This window comes from Canis lupus, chromosome 11 (genome assembly GCF_048164855.1).
Source record: "Canis lupus baileyi chromosome 11, mCanLup2.hap1, whole genome shotgun sequence".
In the NCBI taxonomy this organism is placed as follows: domain Eukaryota; kingdom Metazoa; phylum Chordata; class Mammalia; order Carnivora; family Canidae; genus Canis; species Canis lupus.
The window spans coordinates 38,558,835-38,578,791 of NC_132848.1; the positions used below are offsets into that span (position 1 = coordinate 38,558,835).

The following is a 19,957-nucleotide window of genomic DNA, read 5'->3' on the forward strand; positions in this document are numbered from 1 at the left end:
ATCCTTCCAATCCATGAGCATGGAATATTTTTCCATCTCTTTGTGTCTTCCTCGATTTCTTTCAGAAGTGTTCTTTAGTTTGTAGGGTATAGATCCTTTACCTCTTTGGTTAGGTTTATTTCTAGGTATTCTATGCTTTTGAGTGCAATTGTAAATGGGATTGACTCATTAATTTCTCTTTCTTTGGTCTCATTGTTAGTGTATAGAAATGTCACTGATTTCTGGGCATTGATTTTGTATCCTGCCACACTGCTGAATTGCTGTATCGGTTCGAGCAATCTTGGGGTGGAGTCTTTTGGGTTTTCTATGTACAGTATCATGTCATCTGCAAAGAGGGAGAGTTTTACCTCTTCTTTGCCAATTTGAATGCATTTTATTTCTTTTTGTTGCCTGAAGGCTGAGGCTAGGACTTCTAGTACTATGTTGAATAGCAGTGGTGAGAGTGGACATCCCTGTCGTGTTCCTAATCTTAGGGGACTCTAAGTTTTTCCCCACTGAGAATGATATTTGCTGTGGGCTTTTCATAGATGGCTTTAAAGATGCTGAGGAATGTTCCTTCTATCCCTACACTTTGAAGGGTTTTGATAGGGAATGGATGCTGTATTTTGTCAAATGCTTTCTCTGCATCTATTGAGATGATCATATGCTTGTTGTTTTTAGTCTTGTTGATATGATCTATCATGTTGATTGCTTTACGAGTGTTAAACCAGCCTTGCATCCTGGGGATAAATCCCACTTGGTCATGGTGAATAATCTTCTTCATGTACTGTTGGATCGTATTGACTGGTATCTTGTTGACAAGTTTTGCATCTGTGTTCATCAGGGGTATTAGTCTATAATTCTCCTTTTTGGTGGGGTCTTTGTCTGGTTTTGGAATTAAGGTGATGCTGGCCTCATTAAATGAGTTTGGAAGTATTCCATTCCTATCTGTCTTTTGGAACAGCTTTAGTAGAACAGGTATTGTTTCCTCTTTAAACTTTTGATAGAATTCCCCTGGGAAGCCATCTGGCCCTGGACTTTTGTGTCTTGGGAGGTTTTTGATGACTGCTTCTATTTCCTTCCTGGTTTTAGGCCTGTTCAGGTTTTCTATTTCTTCCTGTTCCAGTTTTGGTAGTTTGTGGTTTTCCAGAAATGCATCCATTTCTTCTAGATTGCCTAATTTATTGGCGTATAGCTGCCCATAATATGTTTTTAAAATTGTTTGTATTTCATTGGTATTAGTTGTGATCTCTCCCTTTTCATTCATGATTTTATTTAGAGTCTTTTCTCTTTTGTTTTTATAAGGCTGGCTAATGGTTTATCTATCTGATGAATTCTTTCAAAGAACCAAGTCCTGATTTTGTTTATCTGTTCTACGGTGCTTCTGGTATCTATTTCATTGTGTTCTGCTCGAATCATTATTAACCCTCTTCTTCTGCTTGGTTTAGGTTTTATTTGATGTTCTTTCTCCATTTCCTTTAGGTGCAAGGTTAGCTTGTGTATTTGAGTTGTTTCTAATTTTTTGAGGGATGCTTGTATTGCGATGTATTTCCCTCTTAGGCTCCTTTTCTTGTATCTCAAAAAATTTGAATGGTTGTATCTTCATTCTCATTAGTTTCCATGAAACTTTTCAATTCTTCTCTAATTTCCTGGTTGACCCTTTAGTCTTAAACAGGATGCTCTTTATCCTCCATGTGTTTGAGTTTCTTCCAAATTTCTTCTTGTGCATGAGTTCAAGTTTCAAAGCATTATGGTCTGAAAATATGCAGGGGACAATTCCAATCTTTTGGTATCGTTAAGACCTGATTTGTGACCCAGTTTGTGGTCTGTTCTGGAGAAAGTTCCATGTGCACCTAAGAAGATTGTGTATTCAGTTGCATTTGGGTGTAAAGTTCTGTAGCTATCTTGAAATCCATCTGGTCCAGTATATCATTTAAAGCTCTTGTTTCTTTGGAGATGTTGCACTTAGAAAGTCTGTCATTTGCAGAAAGTGCTGTGTTCAAGTCTCTCAGTATTAGTATATTATTATCTATGTATGTCTTAACTTTGGTTATTAATTGATTGATATACTTGGCAGCTCCCACATTAGGGGCATAAATATTCATGATAGTTAGGTCCTCTTTTTATAAAAAAAGATTTTATTTATTTATTCATGAGAGACACAGGGAGAGAGAGAGGCAGAGACACAAGCACAGGAGGAAGCAGGATCCATGCAGGGAGCCTGATGTGGGACTCGATCCGGGTCTCCAGGATCATGCCCTGGGCTGAAGGCAGTGCTAAACTGCTGAGCCTCCTGGGCTGCCCAATTGTTAGGTCCTCTTGTTGGATAATCCTTTAAGTATGATATAGTGTCCTCTTCATCTCTTACTGCAGTCTTTGGGATAAACTTTAATTTATCTGATTTGAAGATTGCTACCCCTGTTTTTTTTTTTTTTTTTTTTTTTTTTTTTTTTTTTTTTTGAGGATGATTTGAATGGTAAATGGTACTCCAACCTATCATTTTCAGGCTGGAGGTGTCCTTAGGTCTCAAATGAGTCTCTTGTAGACAGCAAAGAGATGGGTCTTGCTTTTTTATCCAGTCTGAAACCCTGGGACTTTTGGTGGGATCATTAAGCCCACTCACATTCAGAGTTACTATTGAAAGCTATGAATTTAGTGTTATCATAATACCTATTCAGTCCCTGTTTTTGTGGCTTAATTCTTTGGACTTCCTCTTTGTTTTACAGAGTCCCCCTTAATATTTCTTGCAGAGCTGGTTTGGTGGTCACATAGTCTTTCAGTTTCTGTGTATCTTGGAAGATCTTTATCTCTCCTTCTATTCTGAATGAGAGCCTTGCTGGATAATATATTCTTGGCTGCATGTTCTTCTCATTTAGGACCCTGAATATACCCGCCTGCCTTTTCTGGTCTGCCAGTTCTCTGTGGAGAGGTCTGCTGTTAATCTAATATTTCTCCCCATATAAGTTAGGGATCTCTTGTCTTGTCTCTTGCTGCTTTAAGGATTTTCTGTTTATCTTTGTAATTTGCAAGTTTCACTATTAAATGTCGAGGTGTTAAACGGTTTTTATTGATTTTAGGGGAGATCTCTCTATCTCATGGATCTGAATGCCAGTTTCCCTCCCCAAATTAGAGTTCTCAGCTATGATTTTATTTGTTCAAATATTCTTTCTGGTTCTCTGTACCTTTCAGCGCCCTCTGGAACCCCAATTAAACATAGGTTTTTCCTTCTAAGGCTGTCATTTATTTCCCTTAACCTTTCCTCGTGGTCTTTTAGTTGTTTTTCTCTTTTTTCCTCAGCTTCCTTCCTTGCCATCAACTTGTCTTCTATGTCACTCACTCTTTCTTCTATCTCTTTAACCCTCATCAATAGGACCTCCAGTTTGGATTGCATCTCATTTAACTGATTTTTAATTTTGGCCTGATTAGATCTAAATTCTGCAGTCATGAAGTCTCTTGAATCCTTTATGCTTTTTTCCAAAGCCACCTGTAGCCTTATAATTGTGCTTCTCAATTGGCTTTCTGACATCAAATTGTAATCCAAATTCTGTAACCCTGTTGCAGTGAGTACTGTTTCTGATTCTTCTGTGGTGAGTTCTTCTTTCTAGTCATTTTGTTCAGTGCAGAGTGCTAAAAATGCATTTAGTGGAAAAAGGAAGAAAAAAAAAGAAACAACAAAGCAAAACCAAAAAACAAGGAGGGGCATCCTCTAGTTCTATACTGTAAATCCCTCGAATTCTTCTGGAGCTTTCCAGCACTGCTTGGTCAGGAACTTGCTCTTCCCCTGTCCTTCCTGCTGGTCTTCTGGGGGAGGGGCTGCTGTGCTGGTTCTCAGGGGTGTGCACCTGGGGGAGATGCCCCACCCCCTGCCGGGTCCCCGGCTCAGTGGGAGCTGTTTGTCCTGTGAGGCCCCTCTTCCCTGGCGGCCCCACCCCTCTGAGGCACAGGGTGACACCAGGAGGAAAGCCCTGGCGGCGACCAGCCCTCCAGCCCCGGAGTCAGCTCCCACGGTAACTGCCTCAGTCTCCAGGTCCGCGCTGGCTGGATGCTCGGGGGCGGGCGCTGACCTGCACCGCTTGGGAGGGCTCCGCGGCAGGAGCGTCCTCGCTGTCCTGGGTGCCCCCCGCCTCCGCCTGTCCCGGGGGCAGTGCAGGGTCCTGGGCTGTGTCCCCCGCGCCCTGAGATCCGGGGCCTGCGCTGCTGGAATCGCGCTCCCGGGCCGCGGCTCCCGAAGGCAGCAGGTGCAGCCCCCTCACCTGGAGCCGCCCCCCCCCCGCCCCGCCCGGCTTCCCCCCTGAGGACCCGCCTGGCGTGCGCTCCAGCCCTTTACGGAGCTCCGCGGGCGGCGTGCAGCGCGCTCTCCCCGGGCGCACCTCCTCTGTCGGTGACCCCGGGAACCTGGAGGCTCCACGGCCCTCCTGCGGTTCTGCTCGAGTTCCCTGCTGAGCTCCTTTCTGTCCGGGAAGAATCCGGTGCAGATTTTTAAAGTTTCTGCTCCTCCGGGGCGGGGCTTTCCTGTCCTGGAAGCTCCCCCCGCCCGCCCGGCCTTAGCCTGGCTCCTCGCGGGGCCCCTCCCCCACTGGATTATTATTATTATTATTATTTTTTTTTCTGCCTTCCTACCTTGTTAGAAGCGCAAACTCTTCTCTGTAGCATTCCAGCTGTTCTCTCTTTAAATCTCAGGTCGAATTCGTAGGCCTTCAGGATGGTTTGAAAATTATCTAGGTAAGTTGGTGGGGCCAGGTGACTTGGGGACCCTACTCCTCTGTCATCTTGCTCCGCCCCTCCCTCAAGCAAATTTTAAAAGAAAAGTGGAATTAGGGTTTCCGGAGCTTTAGGAGTCCACCTTCACTGTAGGTAACAATCAGGTTCTGATGAGGGTGACATGTGATGCCAAGCACATCCTTCCTGTGAACTGTCACAGTTTGCCAGTTTGCCAGTGCCAGTTTGCACCAGTTTGCCAGTGACTGTGCTAAAAGAGGACAGCACAGAGTCCTCCCCTGCACAGTAGATCCATTTGCCACGGGGAGAGAGTGCAGAAAACAAAATCCTCACTTTCTCTCTTACCAGACCTGAAGCTTCTGTCAATCTGTCCCTGCCTTTATTTGATCTATTGCACACCACAAAGTGCTCTGGGTTCTTTTTTTTTCTTTTTTTTTTTTTTAATTTTTTATTTATTTATGATAGTCACAGAGAGAGAGAGAGAGAGAGGCAGAGACACAGGCAGAGGGAGAAGCAGGCTCCATGCACCGGGAGCCCGATGTGGGATTCGATCCCGGGTCTCCAGGATCGTGCCCTGGGCCAAAGGCAGGCGCTAAACCGCTGCGCCACCCAGGGATCCCAGTGCTCTGGGTTCTTAAGAGGCAGGATCACACTGTTGACAGTGATATCTGCCCCTGCAGTGCTGCCCAGGGATTTAAAGGTATTTGAGCACTGTGAGGTCTTCATGTTCCAGATTTTCACCGTGCCAGCAGAGGATGTGCTAATAATATAATGTCCATCTTTTTATAAAAGTTGCTTCACTATGAAGGAGGAATGGTCATGACATCCTTCAGGGTTTTCCCAGATTGTAATCCATGAATTCTAATTGTCTGATCAAAAGAGGAGCTAAGGATCTGATTGCTATCCTTAGAAAAGCTGAGACAGGTGACACCTTTACTGTGTGCTCTTTCAAACACCATTCACTCTAAATCTTCCATACTTGGATTTGTCCACCTTGGGCCCCTGTTGCTAGCATTTCTGTATTGCTGCTGAAGCATATGTGGAGACAGCATCATCCATCATCATAAAGTCATTGTGGGCCTGCTGCTTAAGATCCTTCCTAATTTTTTCCAGTTACACAGTTCCAGGCTTCAGTGAATCCAACAACAGCCTCAGTGACCAAATACTGACCACCTGGAGAAAATCAAACATATTCCACATGTGATTTCTGACCAAACTTAATATGCGTGCTCAGATGTGTAGGAAACTTTTCTTTTTCCACATCTTTGATAACTGCTTTTCCTCAGAACAGATCTATGGTCACACCAGGAAGGAACAACCCCTGTGCTGCTGCCACTTCAGTGCCTATCCCAGCAATGTCAATGCCATGAGATGAGATGGAGGCACCACTCTGACTTCCCCAGCTAAGGCCTGCACAATCACTGCTTGTTACTACTTCTATTTGGGTATTCCTCACCAGGATTAAAATAAGACCTGGCGAAGAGGCTCTCCAAATGAACATACCCCTCTGGCTGTAGTTTGTTTGTTTTTAACATGATCATGGGGTCAGTCTGTCTCAGGAGTGACCTGGCAGCCCCCCGTTCATGCAGCTCTATCAGTTCCAGAACAACCCATTCATAGAGATCAATGAGGATTTTGTCTGGCAGTTTCAGAGACTGTAGAGCTTGAAAACAGTATCCAATGGCCACTATCAATGTCAGCCACTTTCCGTGCTGTCCATGGTATTCAGAAACACAGTAGTGTCTTCCTGTAAGGTAGCTAATACCTAATGTAAACTGTTCTCCTTCAAATATTGCATGATAAGATGGATCACATCTGAGGACTTGATTTCCATCCACATAATATTATCATCATGGGTGCAGAACTTACTCCAGTCTTCAAGATCACAATGTTTGGATGGTCCTCTGGTGTTCTAATGTTCAGTCCAGTTTGAAAACCACTAAACTAGAGTGGGCTTAGACTTTTATGTACATAGGGTCACCTTACATTTCACTGGGTCTGCGATGGGGCCCGACATTCTCCATTTCTGACAAGTTCTCAGGTTTTGCTACTGGCCTAAGGTCCACACATTGAAAAACAAGGTCTACTAAGTAATCATGAAATGTTTTCCACCTTATGTGTTCTCAGGGTGCCATGTTTTATTTGCTTTAAAGAGTTTCTTCCCTGCTACCTGCCCCAGTAGGGGGCTGTGATTGGTCATCAGGCCCTAGCTTCCTCCAATGTGGTCTTCAAGCTAAAGTTATGTCCCACATATCTTGTCCTCTTTTGGTCTCCAAGTTAGGTATCAGGCCTCTCCAGCACTCAGAAACGCTGACCAGAGAGGTAAGCTTATACTTGACAGCCCAACAAGAGTGCCAGAGCTGGAATGTCCTGTTATTGCTGCTACAGAAAGTCAGTTCCTTTTTCTTTTAGATGCTATAGCTGTGAAGGCTGTCATAGAATTTTCTCGTGCAGGGACTTTACTCTTTTCTCTGGTCCTGGATAATAACCCAAGTGAGCTCTTTCTGCCTTGGACAAAGGGAAGAATTGGGCTCTGCTATTCAGGGAAATAAGCTGGAACCCAGTCTTCTTACTACATTCTGAATGCCCCCACCTCTGTCTACGGACCCAACTTTTGAATAATCCGTTCACTGTAACTGCTCATGACTTAAGTCAGGACACAGGCCCCTTGCCAGCCGGGGCCTGTGTGGAGTGAGGCTCAGACCAGAACTTCCTTCACACTCTCTCCATTACCAAGGGGCATCTGCTCCCAAACTCGGAAGTGCATTGCACCCAGAACAGGGGAAGCTGCTCTCATATCTCAGTCTGGTGGGCTTTCACCCACCTGTACTTCTGTACTACATAAGCAAAGACTCTGGAAGCACACAGTTTTAATCCTGCTCTGTTTTCACCCTAGAAAAGATGTAAACTCAATCCCACTAGCACCCTGCATCTGTGTCACTGGAGGCTGCTTAGTGACTCCAGGTGGGAGGTGAAAATCAATTGTAACCTGCCCATTTACTTTCAGGGTTCCAGTTCATGCTAACAAGTGCTAATGGAGAATAAGGGAGAGAACCTAATTCTTATCGATTACCTGTGTACTAGCTGAGATAGATTTTAGCCTCGTTGAAATTTATTAGGGTAGGGAGGTTTAGAATTACACAGGGATTTCTGTGGGCAGTGTTTAACTGTCTGTGCTAACAAGGAAATGACTAGGCACCTAAAATTATGGAGAGGACTCTAAGGAATGGCCTCTAGGAATTCAGCAACCTGGCTGTTGTTGCCCTTGATGTCAGAGCCATGGGTAGGAGTAGACTGAAGTGGTCTGGGTTTGTATACCAAAGAGAAAAAGAGACCAGATGAATGAAATTTGGCCAAAAGCAGCTCTGAACAGTAGCTGTCAGATGTCAAGTATGACATCTAAGGGAGCTTATACAAGAGTCAGGACAGACCCAGGGTAAGTGAGGCAGGACATGACCCTACAGTGGCACTTGGGGGGTTCCTTGGGGTCAGGGAGTGGGATAAGGATGACTCTCCTATAAGAGTGCAGGGGTCTGGTAAGGTGGTTGGTTTCAGAACTGACAAGAACAGTGTGAGCTGATACCCACTGTCCCATCTTTATAGCAAATATTGTGGTGTATTTGGTGACCAAGACTAACTCTGGTTCCCTAACCTCCTAGCTGTATGGTCATGGTGAATTTCTTTAACTTCTCTGACCTGAAGATTCTCATCTGAAGCAGGGGGTGTTAGGGGAGTATTTAATAAGTTAAAAAATATCTAAAGGGTGTGGCACAGGGTCTGGCATTGTTTAATAAATTGCTTAATAAATATTAGTTGTTATTTTGATTGTGGTTTTTTTGGTTATTTAAAACCAAATAAAATAAAACCTTAAACCTCCAAGCTTCCCAGTGGAAGGAGGCTTTCCCATCAGCAAAGGATAGCTGAAAGACAGGTGCCACTCTGCCCTCCACATTTCTTGCCCTTGAGCTCACCTCCATCACTTTGGCCCCTGGTAGGAGTTAAGTAGGGATATTGCTTGTTCCCATTACACTGAGCCCAAGGGAATCCAAAAGCTCCCTGATTCCTCTTGTCAGAGATAGTAGTAACCTGTGAAAGCAAAAACAAAGGGGAGATTAGGAGAAAAATCAAGAAATAAAAATAAAATTTCTTAAAAGTACAATTTTCTTTCTGGAACTCCTAAGTCCCACTATTCTGAGTGAGCTATCAGGAAAAGAGAGACATCTTCCTGCTGAGTTTCCTTATTCCTGACCTGTCTCCCCTCTCTAACACTTATCTTTCCAAAGTTCCCTTCCATCTTCCACCCACCTAGGGTTTTCCCCCACATTCCCACTTCTAGTCTGGGCCATTTCTCTATGTAAGTGATCCATATTGATCCCACTGTCTGCCACAGAAACTGTATCTTATTCTAACGCAACTCCAAATCCATAGTGGTCACGTAGTCAGGATTGTACATAGGCAATAACCAGCTTGTTTTCTCATAGAAGCCAGTTGGCTTTCTTTAGATAATTTGCTACACTATTTGCCAAGGGAATAGCAGTTGTAAATTTATATTTTTCATTGACATTTACAAGTTCAGACCCTAGGGACGAGAAATGAATTTATCCTTACAAAAATATGTCCCCATTTCCATCCATTTTTAGGTTACAGTACAGATCCCTGTACTAGGGGGTGCCCTGGCCACTGCTGCCTGTGATACATGCAGCTGTGTAGGTGACAGACTTTGTCACCAGGTGAAATTCTGGTTGAAAAAAATCTGAAGTCCTACTTGTTTATGTTATGCTCATTCATATTCAATTTAATAGCTGTAGAACATCTACCAGTGTCATGTGTTGTGCAAGGGCATGAGTACACAAGATCTAGTAGAAATGGGTCATCTATGGTTGCTCCACATCTTTTGCATGTTGCCTGCACTTTTGATAGTCTATATCTCACTCTATGCAGATCTTTCTGTAATAATATGGAATCTAAACTATGTTTTCCAGACTTGCTGCAACCTTCTTTCTGACTTTCCTGGGAATAGTTGGAGGATTTGCTCTTCCCACAAATGGAATAGTTCTCTTCTGGGGTGCTGAAATGAAGACTCAGAGATGTACTCTGAGAACTCCATTGGGATGACCCTTGAGCTCTTTAGCTTTTGACACCTGAAATCTAATTGCCCTGAGGCTTTATGATTCCTCCACCAAGATCCTGCTTCTACCACTTCTATGCATTTTAAAGTTATCTTATTTTCCATTGTTCTGTTGAATCCTTTACTTGTTCAGAAGATGCTTCTTCTGTTTAACTTTTGGTTCCTGGTATTCTCCTTGAAAGATCGTACATTCTTTCTGGTTTTCTAGGTTAAAACCTCCTTATTAACTCACACACCTCATGCTATAGAGCATAAAGAACCCATTAGCATTCTCCCACCATCCAGTGCTACTTAGAAACATTATTCTTCTCTTGGAAACTTATTCTTTGAAGGTCGAAACCTACCTCTTATCGCCATCCCCTCTTCTTGTTTCCACAATCAGCACAACTTTCTGTAACTTCTCCTCAGTGAATACTGACAATTTTTTTTAAAGATTTTATTTATTTATTTGAGAGAGAGAGAGAGAGAGAGCATGAGAGCATGAGAGCAAGCAGAAGCAGAGAGGAGCAGAGAGTGAGGGAGAAGCAGACTCACTGTTGAGCAGAGAACCCAATGCTGGGCTCAATCCCAGAACCCCTAGATCACCACCCTAACTAAAGGCAGACACTCAACTGACTGAGCCACCCAGGTACCCCTCATTGCAAACTTATGCAGGGGACTCTCCATCTTTCTTTAGTACTCCAAATTATGCCTTCCTTTTTTTTTTTAATTTTCTTTTTTTTAATTTTTATTTATTCATGATAGGCACACAGTGAGAGAGAGAGAGGCAGAGACACAGGCAGAGGGAGAAGCAGGCTCCATGCACCGGGAGCCCGACGTGGGACTCGATCCCGGATCTCCAGGATGGCGCCCTGGGCCAAAGGCAGGCGCCAAACCGCTGCGCCACCCAGGGATCCCTATGCCTTCCTTTTAACTTTCATATTATTCAATTGTTGCTTCCTACCCCCACAAATACATTTTGGATTTTTAATGGCCCAGACGTTTGGCACAACTTCTTAACTTAGGTCTCTACACTGAAACAGTGCGTGACCAAATTGTTTTTCCAAATGTCAACCTTTCCTGCCGTCTGTCTGGGAACTATCATTCTACCTAGCGATTGCAAACACTGAATGAAAATAATGTCTCTATAATAATTAACTTCCACATTATATTTGAAGGTATAAATAATATTTTTCTTTCAGGAAAAACACAGGCTTCCTTTTAAGCCCCAGAAAAACTCATTCTTTAAGGCTCATTGCCAACATTTATGTATCATAATTTTGCTTCCTGTTTTATGTACTAGTTTGATAGTCTGTAGAGTAGAAAAACACAACAGAACCCAATATGCTTTTTCTCACTTTGCTTATTTCATCTAGGATAAGAAAATATTAAAGATAATTAATGTACACTGAAAGGTGATGCCCTGTACCTCTAAATTAAAACAAAAAATACATGTATCTATTCACTTTAGAGAGAAAGAGAGGGTGAGAGGTGGGGAGGGGCAGATGGAGAGAGAGGGAATCTCAAGTGGACTCATTGTTGAGCACAGAGTTGACATGGCGCTCCATCTCAGGACTCTGAAATCATGACCTGAACTGCAATCAACAACTGGACACTTATCTGATTGAGTGAGCCACTGAGGTGCCCCATACCTGCAAATTTTGAAAGCAACTTGAAGTATGTTTCCATAACCCAGATATTCATACTTACTGAAAGATTTCCTCTGAAGTGTGAGTGTGTAATTTATTATTTTTAATTAATTTATTTATTAAATAAAATATATTTAATTAATTTATTAAAATATATTTAATTTATTTTATATGTTTTATATTATATATTAAAACATATATTTATATAAGATATACTCTGCAGAGGAAATCACATTTAAAAGTTATTTTATTTTATTTTATTTAAATTCAATTAATTAATGTGTAGTTAGCTTTAGAGGTAGAGTTCAGTGATTCATCATTTGTGATGGAACTAGAGGGAAATTACATTTTGAAGAGACTCATTCTTTTGCTGCCCTAGAAGAACAGAGTTCAAATTCCAACAAAGAATCCTAGTAAAGGAAGTGGACCTCCCTGAGTAATTTGTATTCTCTATTCTCAATGTATTTATTTATTTATTTATTTATTTATTTATTTATTCTCAACGCCTTTAGATAAGATGTTGCTTTGGGCTCATGCAGCTTTAGTTTCACTCAGTCCCACTCTACCACCTGCCTCCTTGTGGGTAGCACTCACAGAAAGATGGTGGCTTTGGTGCTGGGAAGTTCCACCGGGAGAGAAATGGGTTCATGTGACAGCTCTGCCAATTTTTTTTTTTTTTTTTTTTTTAGCTCTGCCATTTATTTATCTGTCCCTAGGCAGGTGTTCAGCCTCTGTAAGTGATGAGCCTATTAAGGTTCTGCTCTTCCAAAGTGCTGCAAGGGACAGTTTTCTGTCTCTTTGGCATTCTGTACTCTATGCAAACAGTCCCAATTTAGCCAAGCTTCTGGTCCTGTTCAGCTGTGTCCTTTGTTTTAGCCTGCACAACAGGTCTGGTTGGTGAAGGTGCCCTTCGATAAGTGAAGTCTTAGAAATGGAGGCTGTTGGGCCAGTGTAGAATTTGTGTAGGTCCCTCTTCCTTGGGCTGGCTGACTTCAAGGGGAACAGACAAAATCAAATGCAAAGTAATGTAGTTCAGTAAATAATTGGAAGTAGAACACATTAACTCTACCAACTAAAGTTAGAGTTTGGGGCCTTCTGTGGGTTTCAGGTTGGTGTTAATATCCCCTGCCTCTTCAAAGTGTCACTGCTTAAGGCAGATTTCTAAGTTAAAATGGGCACATTGTTACCAGAATCTCAGAAAGTCATACTATATGACATTCAACATAAGTGTTACTTTGTTTTTATTGAAACGTCAAGTGTCAAAAAATACATCCAGTATTAACATATGGCAAAATTGGCTGCAGAAGCAACTGGATCCTTAATATTTCCTCCTGTAGACTGTTTTTTTTTTTTTTTTAGTAAGTTTACTCTTGTGGAAGAAAACATTATCACCATCCACATTTTGATTTACTGTCAATAAGATGACAGCCTAAGACTTACAAATAATTATAATCTTATCTCTATCACTTTATCTTTTTGCATTACTGAAAAAAATAAGGAAATGCAAGTTCATGCACATATATATTGGAATGTTTATATGTTTGTAGTTATATATTATACATTTCTTTGGTTTCTGATTGAGATTATGTGTGCAATTTTTATAGCAAATTATATATAACAAGAGTGATTTTTCATATAGTAGAAAATTGGTAGAAGACTGAAAATTAAGATTAGTTACAGCCAAGGTGGCCAATAGAATTAAAAGGAAACTTGCAACTTCTATTTGCCAAATGGGAATTGACCATGCAATCTTAACTTCTCTGTAAATGAAACAAAAATATACTAAGAAGAAATAGCATCTGAACTAAGGGCATTTGTGAGCAGATGCAGTAGTATCTGTCTCAGGATTCTATTTTGATAGAGCAGATTTTAAAATGTGAGGAGCCAACCTGTAAGAAGCTATAGTATTTTCAAAGGTTTGAGCTGAAGAGTCAAGTCAAATTTTTTTTTTCTTTTCAGCTAAATTGTAGTTGCAGGCCTTTCTTGCATTTACTGGAGGTTAATAAATCCTGATCATTTTGTTTGGGGAGTTTTACAAACTCTTGCTGGAAAATGGAACATGGAACCAGAAGCATGAGGCTAGGGAAAGTGGAGGGGGTAGGCTGATACTTTTAAGACTCAAATAATTTCCTTCTTGAATCGGATAGATAGATAGATAGATAGATAGATAGATAGATAGATAGAGATCTATATATTTATCTATTTATATATCTATAAATTCATCCTTTGATTAATAGTTATATATAAATACAATATTTAGTAATGAAATTTAATCATACATATTTGTCTATAATTATAAATGTTCTATTTTAATAATATTCATATTTATTCAAATATTTCATCTTAGGGTTATTTCTCCAATGGTTTTAATCAAGTCTATTTATTTTCAGTAGTAGTGAATTTAGAGTTTTATGCCAAAAAGAGCTAGCCACTTGGGAGGCGCTTTCAAAGCGCTTCTACCCTGAAGGACAATTGGGAAGGGCTGTGAGAGTATAAGCAATTCCAAGAGTCTCTGCAAACCACAGCCTGTCTTTGCAAGAATCATTCCTGGCCCCGCCATGCAGTGACTGTGGAGCTCCACGCTTTCCTGAGAGGCAGCCTCTGGTCCCAACAATGACAGAATCACAGATGCCTCAGAAGCCTTGCAATCATGTGTTTACTAATGCGGAAGCAGCAAACTTTAGATTTCTGTTCTTCTGCTAAGGAAAAGTCTCAACTCAAGAGAAGCCACCAAAGTCTGGCTCAATCTAAAATAGTTATCTTCTCTGAACTTTGAGCTTTCATTTGTGAACACAACCTGATCATGGGTATATCATAAACAAACAGTGTCATTTTAATAATCAATCCAGCCACCTGTCTTGTGGCTTGTATCTTGCCAGCCACCTCTCCTTGTAACTTTGGGTTAGGCTAACAGTGGGAGTTAATAGGACTCACCTTCATAAAAGAGCTATTGAAGCTAAGACACCAGCCCCAGACCACATAGGGGGTCTAAGCAGCAGACTTCTGATTCTCTTTGAAATACTTTATAATCTCTGGTGCTTTGTTTTGTTTTCTTATTGCAGGAATATGTCCTTACTTGCAAATAAAAGTGTGTGTGATGAACATTACAGAACACAAATATATCAATGGAGCTTACAGTGTGCCAGGCAGTATTTTTCAAGTGTTTCACTCATTTTATTAATACAGAAAGTGGGGCTGGTGAAGAAACTTGCCAACTGCTAGCAAATATTTTAATCATGATTTGAATGGTAGCCTTGCTCTGGTATCCTTGATCTTAAACACAGTGCTCTATAGAAAAGAAGAAAAACACATCATTTTTTAAATTTAAGTAACATAAACTGAGCTAATTTTTGAAGCTGGCCATTTTGTAAGGTTTGGCACTAAAACTTTCTAAAGGTTCTCTTCATTTTGTGCCCCTTAAAAAATTAATCAGAACAAGACCAGAAAGGGGGAAATATGAAGGATAAAATTACAAAATATCCATTGTGTGCATTAATACATGCACCCCCCCCCCAGTGGATATATCTGTGCATGATGCCCACGTGACAAATAGAAAGCATTTTATTTGAAAGGGAGTGCTCTGAGTGTGATGGATCAGCTCCTTTTTGTCAATAACCTTGCCTTCAACATCAAGATTGATGGATATGCTCTGACCTTCTTTTCACTCCACCTCTACCCAAAATGAGTGAGTGACCTATAGAATAGTTCATCTAAGGTTGTACATTCAAAGAGCAAACACTTTCACTCAAGATTCAACCAAAGTCCACTTCCTGTCACTCACTCTGCTTCAGGCAAAGAATTATATATTTAGCATCTTCACTGATGACTTTTTTTTTCTCTAAAACAATTTTTTTTTTCTCTTTAGAAAAAAGTCTTTTGGAATCCTAGAAGGTAAAACGAGCCTGTTGATATGTAAATTGTAATTTATACTACAAGTTTTACAGAGATGACAGTGTTAATGAAAATATTTGAGGCCAATGAATCCTAATGCCTGGGCCCCATGTAGGAAACTGATTTAATGCCCTCTGGAGAGGTAACTGGGCCTCTAGGTTCTTAAAAGAGTTCCCAGGAAATTTTAATGTGCAACCATGGTATGAAACTTCAGATTAAATAAGCAGAATTTTCCTTTATAAAACCAGAATTCTAGACAAAAGAAAAGAAAATACACACACATACAGTTCCTGGATTCCAATTTGCTCTTAACTGCATTATCACAATCTTCCACTCTAAAACCATTTTTCTTGGGACATCTGGGTCGCTTAGTGGTTGAGCATCTGCCTTCAGCTCAGGTCATGATTCCCGGGTCCTGAGATGGGGCTCCCTGCAGGGAGCCTGCTTCTCCCTCTGCCTGTGTCTCTGCCTCTTTCTGGGTGTCTCTCATGAATAAATAAATAAATAAAATCTTTGAAAAGAACCTAATTTCTCTTTTGATTTCATCTTTGATCCACTGGTTGTTTAGTAGTATGTTGTTTAATCTCCACATATTTATGAATTTTCCAGCTTTCTTTCTTGTCAGCTTCATGTCCTTATGGTCAGAAAAGACACTTGGTATGATTTCAGTCTTCTTAAATTTGCTAAGACATTTCAATGAATTAACATATGAGTATCCTGGAAAATGTTCCCCCTGCACTTGAGAAGAATAAATACAGGCCCATCTAGGAGGTGTTGAGGGGTTGGTTCCAGATCACGACAATGAAGCAAATATTGCCATAAAGCAAGTCAAGTGAATTTTTTTATTTTTCCAGTGCATATAAAAGTTGCTACTATATTGTAGTCTATTAAGTGTGCAGTAGTATTATGTCTAAAAAACAATGTACATACTTTAATCTTAAAAATGTTATTGTTGGGACCCCTGAGTGGCTCAGCAGTTGAGTGTCTGCCTTCCGCTCAGGGTGTGATCCCAGAGTTCTGGGATCGAATCCCACATCAGGCTCCCTGCAGGGAGCCTGCTTCTCCCTCTGCCTATGCTGACTTCTCTCTGTTTCTCTTATGAGTAAACAAATAAAAATATTTTAAAAAATTAAAAAAACATTATTGCTGAAGAGTTTCCATGTGCATGGAATATTTTTTCTCACCTTTTTCTTTGAGCCTATGTATGTTCTTGAAGTTGAAGTGAGTCTCTTGTGGGCATAATATAGGTAAGTCTTATTTTTTAAATTCATTCTACTATTCTTTATCTTGTGATTAGAGAATTAATCCATTTATACTTGATGTGATTACTGATAAGTAAAGTCATTACTGATAGTCTCAAGACTATCATTATCTTGTTAATTTTTTTTGTAAGGCTTTTTATGTTCTTTTATTTCTCTTTGGCCATCATCCTTTCTGAATTGATGCTTTTCTGTAGTCATATACTTTGATTACCTTCTCTTTATCTTGTATGTATTTACTGTAGGTTTGTGTTTTGTGGTTAGCATGAGGCTTACTTACCTGACACATCTTGCTAATGTAACAGTCTATTTTAAGCTAGCAACTTAACTTTGATTGCATGACAAAATTCTTCACTCTTATCCACCTGCCCCCATCTTATGTTTTTGATGTTACACTTTGCACCTTTTTATCTTGTACACTGTTTAACAAGCTATTGCATAGCTATTTTAATACTTATTTTCTTTAACCTTTATATTAGAATTAAGTGGTTAATTATCCTCTACAGTATGGTATTAAAGTGTGCTAAATCTGACTTTATGCTAAGCTTTATCAGATTGCTGTATATTTTAATGTTACTAATTAGCATCCTTTCCTTTCAGCTTGAAAAACTCTTTCTTGTAACATAGGACCAGTGGTTGATGAACTCCTTCAGCTTCTGTTTGTTTGCTTGTTTCAACTTGCCTTCACTTATGAAAGACAACTTTGCTGGATAAAGTATTCATGTTTGATAGTTTATCCTTTCAATGCATTGTATGTATAATCCCACTTTTCTGCTGAAAGATCTGTTTATCACCTTATGTAGGTTCCCTTGGAGGAGAGAATATGTTTTTCTTCTTTTGCTTTAAAATTTATTTTTGTCTTTGATTTTAGATAGTTTTATTATAATACTCATTGTAGAAGGTCATTTTGGATTGAAATTATGGGGAGATCTATTAGCTTATTAAACTTGGATGGCCAAATCTCTCTTTAGGATTGGGAAGTTCTTGACCAGTATTTCTTTATGTAAGCATTATCTTTAGCCCCTTTTTCTTTTGGGACTCTAGTGATGTGTCAGTTTTTTCTTTTATTTCTCTATGTGTGCCATAGGCTTTCTTCATTCTTTTTCATTCTTTTTTTCTGTTTGTTTCTCTGACTAGATAACTACAAGTGATCTCTCTTCCAGCTCACTGATTCTTTCTTCTATTTGGTGGAGTCAGTTGTTAAAGCTCTATTGCATTCTTCAGTTTAGTCATTGTATTCTTCAGATTCAAAATTCTGTTTGGTTCTTTTTTATTTTCTATGCTTTTGTTGAACTTCTCATTTTATTATATTGTTTTTCTGATTTTGTTAAATTCTTTATCTGTGTTCCCATATAGCACTCTGAGCATCTTCAGATAATTATTTTGAATTCTTTGTCAGGCAATTCATGTATCTCTATCTTGTTGGGGTCTGTACGTGGAAGTTTATGGTGTCCCTTTGGTGATATCATGTTTCCCTGATTCTTCATGATCCCCATAGCCTTGTGCAAGTGTCTGCATTCCTGAAGAAACTGTCACCTCATCCAGACTTCATGGACTCACTTCAGTAAAAAAGCCCTTCATCTACAGGTAGGAGACCCTGCAGTATACTGGGACACTGGATCTAGTCACGCAGGGCCATGTGGTGGCTCCAAATCTTGGGTGTAATCCTGTTTCTGGTCCAGGTCTTTGGAGTCCATGGTATCAATAACTACATGGTCCTTGATGTACACTGCAGGACCACCCTGTAAGGCCTCTAGGGATCCTCCTTGGTACCTCTAGTCCAATGGCTAGGAGCAATGGGAGGCAACACTGGTGGCTGGAGCTGGTGTCGTATACATACTTGGTTGGGGGCCAGCTATAGATGCCTGTGTAGTAGTAGGGATTGATTGCAAACACATTTAGCAGTGGGGGCCATGAGCATCAGCAAAGGCCTGGGTCAACTGTGGGTATGTTGGCAGTTGAGGGTTTCCTGCACCTCAGTATGTACTCCTTGGGCTGCAGAGTCTCCTCATTGGTGCATGCATGGCAGTTGAGGGTGGTAAACGGAGATGGGCTGCTGGTGTAAAGGTGCCTAGCTGGAAGGACTTGCTGCAGGCCTGTGATAGGACCCAGGGCTGGAGCCACGCCCACCAACAACTGTGTGGGTTAGCTGCAGATGAGCTGTGGACAGGGCCAGATCTGGGCCAACAAGCATCTGTTAGGACCTAGGATTTTTGGGTGTACTTCTGCAACTGCAGGACCTTGACACAGGCATAATACATGGCAGTAGAATGCGGTGATGTGTAAATGCACAGCTGGAGAGATTAGCCCTAAAAAATACATGGAGATGAGGGTCACCTTCAAAGGTCTAGGCTGGTGTTTCATCCTCAAGCAGCTGCAGAGGCCTAGGTTGGCTACTGGTGCAGTTCTTGTGCTCTGGATGGTGGGAGTAGCATGGGGCAGGGAGGGGCTATGACTAGTTTATGTGAATGCAAATACTTTTAGAGGGAACACCTAGTAAAATCTGCAGTGGGTTCATGGCTGCTGTGTTGGCCATATGTTTTTTCAGAAGTGAAAGCTGCTGGGGTCCTCTTCAGAGATTATGGGAACCTCAGTCATTCAGCATGGCTGGTACCAGCAGCCCCTGCTTTTATTTCTTGATCTTAGCTGTCTCTCTTCATCTCAGCTTTACCAGTCTCTGAGTGGGGTAGATTTGAAGTGAGGCTTTCATGTGGTGTCCCGAAGGCTGAGGAAGCTGATTGCTCACCCTGCTCTGCTTTTCCCATCGAGGGTCACTCTTTCTACCTAGGTAGTTCCCATTTGGTGATCAGCAGTGCTGGCCTGGGGAATGAGGTGATGCAGGTAAAATGAAATTGTTCTTCCTTACCTTTTTGTGCAGTTATTCCCAGGTTTTCCCATTGTGTTCCTGAAATTTCTTAAGTGGAATCCTGAACTCTCCCATGGATGTTTTTGTTCCTAGATAGCTGCCTAATTATTGATCGTTGTGGGAGGATGGAGGCTGGGATCTCTTACTTTGCCACTCTGGTGACATCCTGGAGTCTTTCTGTAATATGGTTTATTAAATGAAATCAGCATGTGTTTCCCAAAAATATTAATCCTCTGCTTCCTAATAAATAGAATTAAATGTATTATTATTGCTTGATCTTTGATTTCTACTAGTACCCAATGAAACTGTTGCCTGGTCTCATAAAATTGAATAAACGGTTCTATTTCCATCCCAGAAATAATCTCAAAAGCCTCAGAATCCTTTTGTTGGCTAACAAAAGCATACCACGTGTGTGTTAGGTAATATCTGGAATGATGTTTCTGACCTGTGTACTTACTAATATCCTCTGAGGAAAGATATCTGAGTT

At 40.9% G+C, this 19,957-nt stretch overlaps 1 pseudogene; it reads right to left on the reverse strand.

Annotated features, from left to right (window-relative positions):
- Positions 1-4,793: 4,793 nt before the first annotated feature.
- On the reverse strand, positions 4,794-6,538 carry LOC140642257 (WD40 repeat-containing protein SMU1-like; annotated as a pseudogene).
- Between the last annotated feature and the right edge of the window lie 13,419 nt (positions 6,539-19,957).